Raw genomic sequence first — 6,136 nt, forward strand, 5'->3', positions numbered from 1 at the left:
CATAATCCCACCAGTACTGAGACCCATAATCCCAGCCTTGTATCACCCATAATCCCAATGGATCATGAGTTAATCACAAGCTCTAGAAGTCCCAGCTCCATGACTGCATGAGGTTTTGGGAGGACACCTAGAGACAAACCATAACAATGACCATTATGCATCACCAAAATGTACTAATAAACTTAATTATAAAGAAATACCATATTAAAAATAGAACAATCTGAAATATATATTGTAATGATGCATCTCAATGTCCCAGATAAACAAGAGCACTATCAAATCCAAAACTTGTAGGAGGAAACAAATTGGAAAGATCAGAACAGACTTTAATGAACTTGAGACTCTTCCCAAAGAAACATAATATAATCAATCAAAGAATCAGGGAGATAATTCTTTGAAAGGGTAAGTAAAACTGGAAACCCTTAATTCAACTCACCAAAAGAAAGAGAGAAATGTTTCACATCAATGGAATTAGAAATGAAAAAAATTGCCAGGCATAGGGGCACATGGCTATAATCTCAGCCCTTGGGAGGTTACAGCAAGAGGATGTGTAAAGAGAACTTCTAGGAGCTTAAGGTCATCCTGGCTATACACTGAAGGCCATCCTGAACTACATAGCAAGATCCTGTGCCAAAAACATCTTTGAAAATAAAAAGGCAAAATAATCACAATGGACCATCCCCAATTCCAGAGGATTGTCAGAAACTATTTCAAAACTTATACTCCAATCAATTGGAGAATCTGGAAGAAATGGATAAATTCCTGGAAACATGCATATTACCAAAATGGAACAAAGAAGATATAAAACCCTGAATAGAGCAACAAGAACAGTGAAATAGGGGAAGTAACAAAAACCTTACCAATTAAGGAAAGCCTAGGATCTGATGGATTCTTCATTGAATTTTATCAGACCCTCAAAAGAACTAGAGCCAGTGATCCAAAACCATAGTGGGCAAAAATAGCAAAGCAGAAAGCCTTCCAATTCTGGAGTTTGAATTATATTACAAAAGTACAACTAAAAAAGAACACAGTACTGGCACAAAACTAAACATATAGTAGAATTGAGGATGTTGAAACAATCCACCCACTCCTCCAAAGAAGCCTTTATCTATTACTGTCTTGGTTACTTTTCTTTCATTGGTAGGACAAAATACTTGATGTCCACCATTAAGGAAGGAAATTTTATTTAGCTCACAGTTAGTGGAGGTTTCAGTCCATACTTGGTTGGCTCCAAGGCAGAGCAGCACATGGCAGAGAGCAGCAGTTGATCGCAGCAGAAAACAGCAAACTGCAAGAGCCAACAGGGAGGAGCAGCGGCTGAGGCAGCTAGCAAGCCTCTCTCCCTTCCTTATATTGTATTCAGGCTACCTGCTCCAGGGCGGGTGTAGCACTCACACATATAATCCCAGGACTGGCTTATGAATTAAGCACAGACTCCAGAAGCCTGCCCCATGACTGCATGAAACTTTGGGGGGACCACTAGATGCAAACCATAATAATTACCGATCAGAACATAAACTAAGGGCTGGCCAAATAGCTCAGCAGATTAAAGTGTCTATAAGCAGGCTCAAGGGATGGGGATTTGATCCTTCAGTCTGCTGTGCCAGCCCCGCTCCCAGAGCCTGCTGGGAGGGCAATTGAGCCTGGGTGTGGCGGCACATGCCTGTAATTCTAGCACTTGGAAGGCTGTAAATAGGAGAATCACTAGGAGTCCTAACTAGTAGTGAGACCCTGAACATCCTGTAAACCCATCCCTAAAATACAAAAAATAAAATAAAATTAAATAAAGAATGTAAACTAATGTAACCCCTATGAAAATCAGTATGTAGATTCCTCACTAAAGAGAAAATAGATATTTAGATATAGATATTTCATTTGAACTAGCTATTCCTTTTTTGGGTGTTTTTGTCAGAAGTGTTAAAATTGGCGTATTACAGTAATACATATGCCAATAAACATACATACTTATGTTTATAGCAGTGCAATTCACAAGTGCTAAATCTTGGAAGAATCCTGTCTGACCATCAGGATATAAGTGGATAAATAAGATGTGGTATATATGCACAGTGGAGTACTGCTTGGGAATAAAGTAGGGTAAGTTTGAGTCGTTTAAGTGAAATGAATCAGACACATAAAAGTGCAAGCTTTCTCTTCTATGCAAACCCCAAATATAAGTGATTTGAAGAGTAAAATAAAAGAGTGATGGTAACAGTGAGATAAGACTTTGTGGTAACAGAAAAGGACTCTAGTATGGGAAGAAGGGAGAGAAAGACAGGTGTGAGTAGAAATGAAACAGTGATGGAGATGTGACACGTACATACACCAATTCCTTATTATGATTGCAAGTATCACGTACTGCAAAGCTACACCAGCAATAAAAAGTAAAGTTTCAGCAAAGTTAATCGCTCAGGGGAACTTGCCACAGATGAGGGAAGCAAAGCCAGCGGCCTTGTGTTTGAACCTGGCTCATGCGTTCTTGTCTCTGAAGCACTGCTTTTTCTTCAGATCAGCTGGGCATGTTGAAGGCACTGCACTACCTGGCTGTGTTTGCTTTTCCTCAGTAATGTTGCAAGACGTTGGGTATAAATATTCCTTCTGACTAGTGGTCACTTTTGGAAGGCCTCCAAGACCTAATCGGGAGAAGTGCTAAAGCTAAGGAGTTAGATACCTCTGAGGTTTTGTTGTTGTCCCTGAAGAGATAAAACTGAAATGCCCATTGAAAAGGCGGTATTAGCGAGAGATTAGGCTATGTGAAAATTATAACAGGCCCCAGGAAAGTGTAGGAAGGGCATCCCCATGTGAAGGAAGATAGCACTAATTCTTACTAGCAAGTTTGTGCCCTCATCTGACTGATTTTATTTTGCTGAGGAAGGCAAGTATAATGAAACCAATATAAAACGAATGTATTGCAATACCTACTTTATGAATTATACTAATGTCTACCATTTCTAAAAAGGATGTTTCTTTTCTTTGCCTAGCAAGAATCTGATTTTGTGCTACCCAGAGGAAATGATCGCTTAGGGAAAGAAGGTGGTTCTGTATGAATCATTTCCTGGAACCCAGAGAAAGGTGATTCTACTGATTGAAGCAGGAGACACAATTATTTTTTGAGCTGCCTTTTGGCTTTTCATCCTGCAAAGGCTTTGCAATGCATGATTTGGCGCTCACTGAATTTATGAGACACCTGGCTAAGCTCACACACCTTGCTCTCATTCCTCTTGCTATCTTTGTCTTGAAAATTTGGAGCCCGAGTCTATCTCTGCCCCTGAATGCAGAGAAAATTATTCAAATATGTGACATGGTGCTTCTAAAAGACAAAGTCTTTACCTTCACTGGGCAGTTGATGCGTTCATCAACCGGTGGTGTTTTCCCTTTTTTGAGTTAGGTCGTCTATTTTTCTCACCAGCAGGGGCTGCCCATTTCTCAGACCCTCTGAGATCAGCATCCATTCCCAGGAAGATGGGCTCCCAGGTGGCCTCCCATGCTCTCACCAGATTCATCCCTGCTTCCCCACAGCCTTTAGGGATTCACATATATTTTTCTTCCTAGATTAAAAAAAAATCATTCTGCGATCATGAAAGTCCTTCCAAATGCACCTTTGTTCCTACATGCCAGCCCTCAGCTTTCTCTCCCAAGACCTTGCCCCAACACTGACCCCTCTCCCCTCCTATCTTCATGCTTCCCTCCCAGGCACTGGCTCCTTCCTTCCAGTTATGACCGTAAACAAATTTCTTCCATTGCAAACAAACCCTCCCTTGACCTTATACCTTTTTTTCTAGCTACTGTGTATCACTCTTCCGCCCTCTGCAGCTTCGAAAGTAATAAAATCGAAGTGAGTTCATATGACAAAAAGAAATGATATAAAATTAGAAAACAAGACAGTCATAGAAGAGTGATGCAAAAATAGTGATAATAAAAGGGAAGGTAGAATGATACTATCAATAACTAGAGATGATTATTAACAAACTTTACATAGCTGTAATGCATTTCTATTCATAAAAAGCTATAGAAGCATAGAAAGGAACCAGTGCTGTTCACACTGTTTTATGATATAAATGTTATGCTCTTAATATCAGATGCCTTACGGAGTATTCAGTTACTCTGCATTTAAACTACAGCACCAGCTCTGAGTGCTGTTTAGTGTTCAGTGAGCAAGGTAGCTGGGTATACTTTTTATTATTATTAATTTTATTGAGAAACAAATAGCAATGAGACAGTTTCAAAACAGGTTAGTAGGACAGTTACAATAATTAATAAGTTGCATCTTGTTGTCTTCATAGCAGTTATTCATAGTACAAGATGCAGACATGATATCCTGTCCAGACACTATTAGTACAAATCTTTCTTCTCACTGAATTAAGAGAAAGTAGCTGTATATCTATCTTAACTATTTTGTATATACAGACACAAAATGGTCCTTCATTTATATCTCCTTTTTTGTTTAGTTTTTGGCAGAGAAGGGTATTCCATTGCCATTTAAATATTGTAGGTGCATGAATTCAACAAAATTATCCAAATGTTCCAGTGGTCCATAATAGCAGTGGGTTATCCGTAGACTGGCAATGTTAAAAATTGTTGACTTGAACCTTTTACAATATGGCTTTACTTTCTTTTTTCCTTTTTTTCATTTTCATTAGGAAAGGGATGTCCAGGTGTACGGGATGTCTAGGGTCTCACTACTAGATTGGACTCATAGTGATCCACCTGTTTATAGCCTTCCAAGAGCTGGGATTACAGGCACGCGCCACCACACCCACTCTCATTCGCCGTCTCAGTGTGCCTCAGGGGTGGGACCTGCATGGCAGGGCCGGGGATTGAGCCCTCACCCCTGCGCCTACTGGCAGGCTCTTTAATCTGCTGAGCTATTTGGCTGGCCCTGGCTTTACTTTTTATACCTCGTTTTTATATTTTTCTGCTGGATGGTTAAGACCAAGATAAAACAAGAAATGCAACTTTTTGTATCTGATAAGATCAGTCAGATCCCCTCAGGATTTACCCTGAAGCCTTGTACTGCAGTTTGTAGATCCTTTGTCAGTGTCAGTCCCCTGGATGAGTCACGGCCGTTGCTTGACCTATTTGTAGCTAGGTATCTTGATGGGTTAATGAATGCATTTCTCCCTTGCATACCTTAACATTGTCACCATCCTGACACCATCCGTCTCAGGTCTCCCTTGCAACGGGATTCTGGGTATGCCAGCATTAACATTCTTACCTTGGGTTTGTGACTGCAGAAATGAAGAGAGAAATTTTCAAAGAAACTTTCACCACTTAAGGAAGAAGCCCTGGAGATAATGGAAGAGAAATGTTAACTTCATGAGTCTTTCAGGGGTATGGCTTGGAAAAGCTGAAAGTCTCATGCACTGAGGCAGCATTGCTGTGCTTGTGTTCTGACCCTCCTGAACTAACGTCCATGGTGGGAAAGATAGAGACTATTTAAGTGGTGTCAAGAGGAATTGACGGCTGCATCCCAATATCCCAGCAACACTGTGATAAATACAAGTTGAACAGAGGTGGAAATAAATAAGCAAGAGTCAGGTAATGGCCCACCAAGCCTTTTGTGGTCACAGACCAATTTCTGAGAAGGGTTGGACTTACCTGTACTCTTACAAAGGACTCGATACTAGAAGAGTAAGGAGTATGGGCTAAACTTAAGGCAACTTGAGCCAAGGAAACACTGGCGGGAAATGTCCAGGCATGGCTTGATCCAGGCCAAGACCAGCACACAGACATCTTAGCACATAGTCAAAGGGTCAGCAGCAACCACCGGGAAGAGCTCGGCCGAATAATGAACGCACGGGGAATGCTACACAGCGATGCCGGCCCATAAGCGATTGTTTTGCTCTTCAGGCTTCCTTTCCCTTCTATGCCATTTCAACAAACAAGGGTAAAAGTTAAAAATAACTGTGGGGCAAGGAAAGGCCATTTCTTAATGAGTTCCTTTCTTCTTGAAAGAGGAAAAAATAAAGTGGAAGATAAAGCGATTCCTCTGTGTGCCTGGGTGGTAGCTCACAGGAACGGTATCTGCTTTATTTATAAGGGCATATGGCCATTTATTTAACCAATATCTGCATTTTGAAATTGGTTTCCTCCAGCGGGTCATTATTGGAAGCATAGTCAGGCTTCTTCATTCATCATC

This window comes from Octodon degus, unplaced genomic scaffold, assembly GCF_000260255.1.
Source record: "Octodon degus isolate 3935 unplaced genomic scaffold, OctDeg1.0 scaffold00033, whole genome shotgun sequence".
Lineage (NCBI taxonomy): Eukaryota > Metazoa > Chordata > Mammalia > Rodentia > Octodontidae > Octodon > Octodon degus.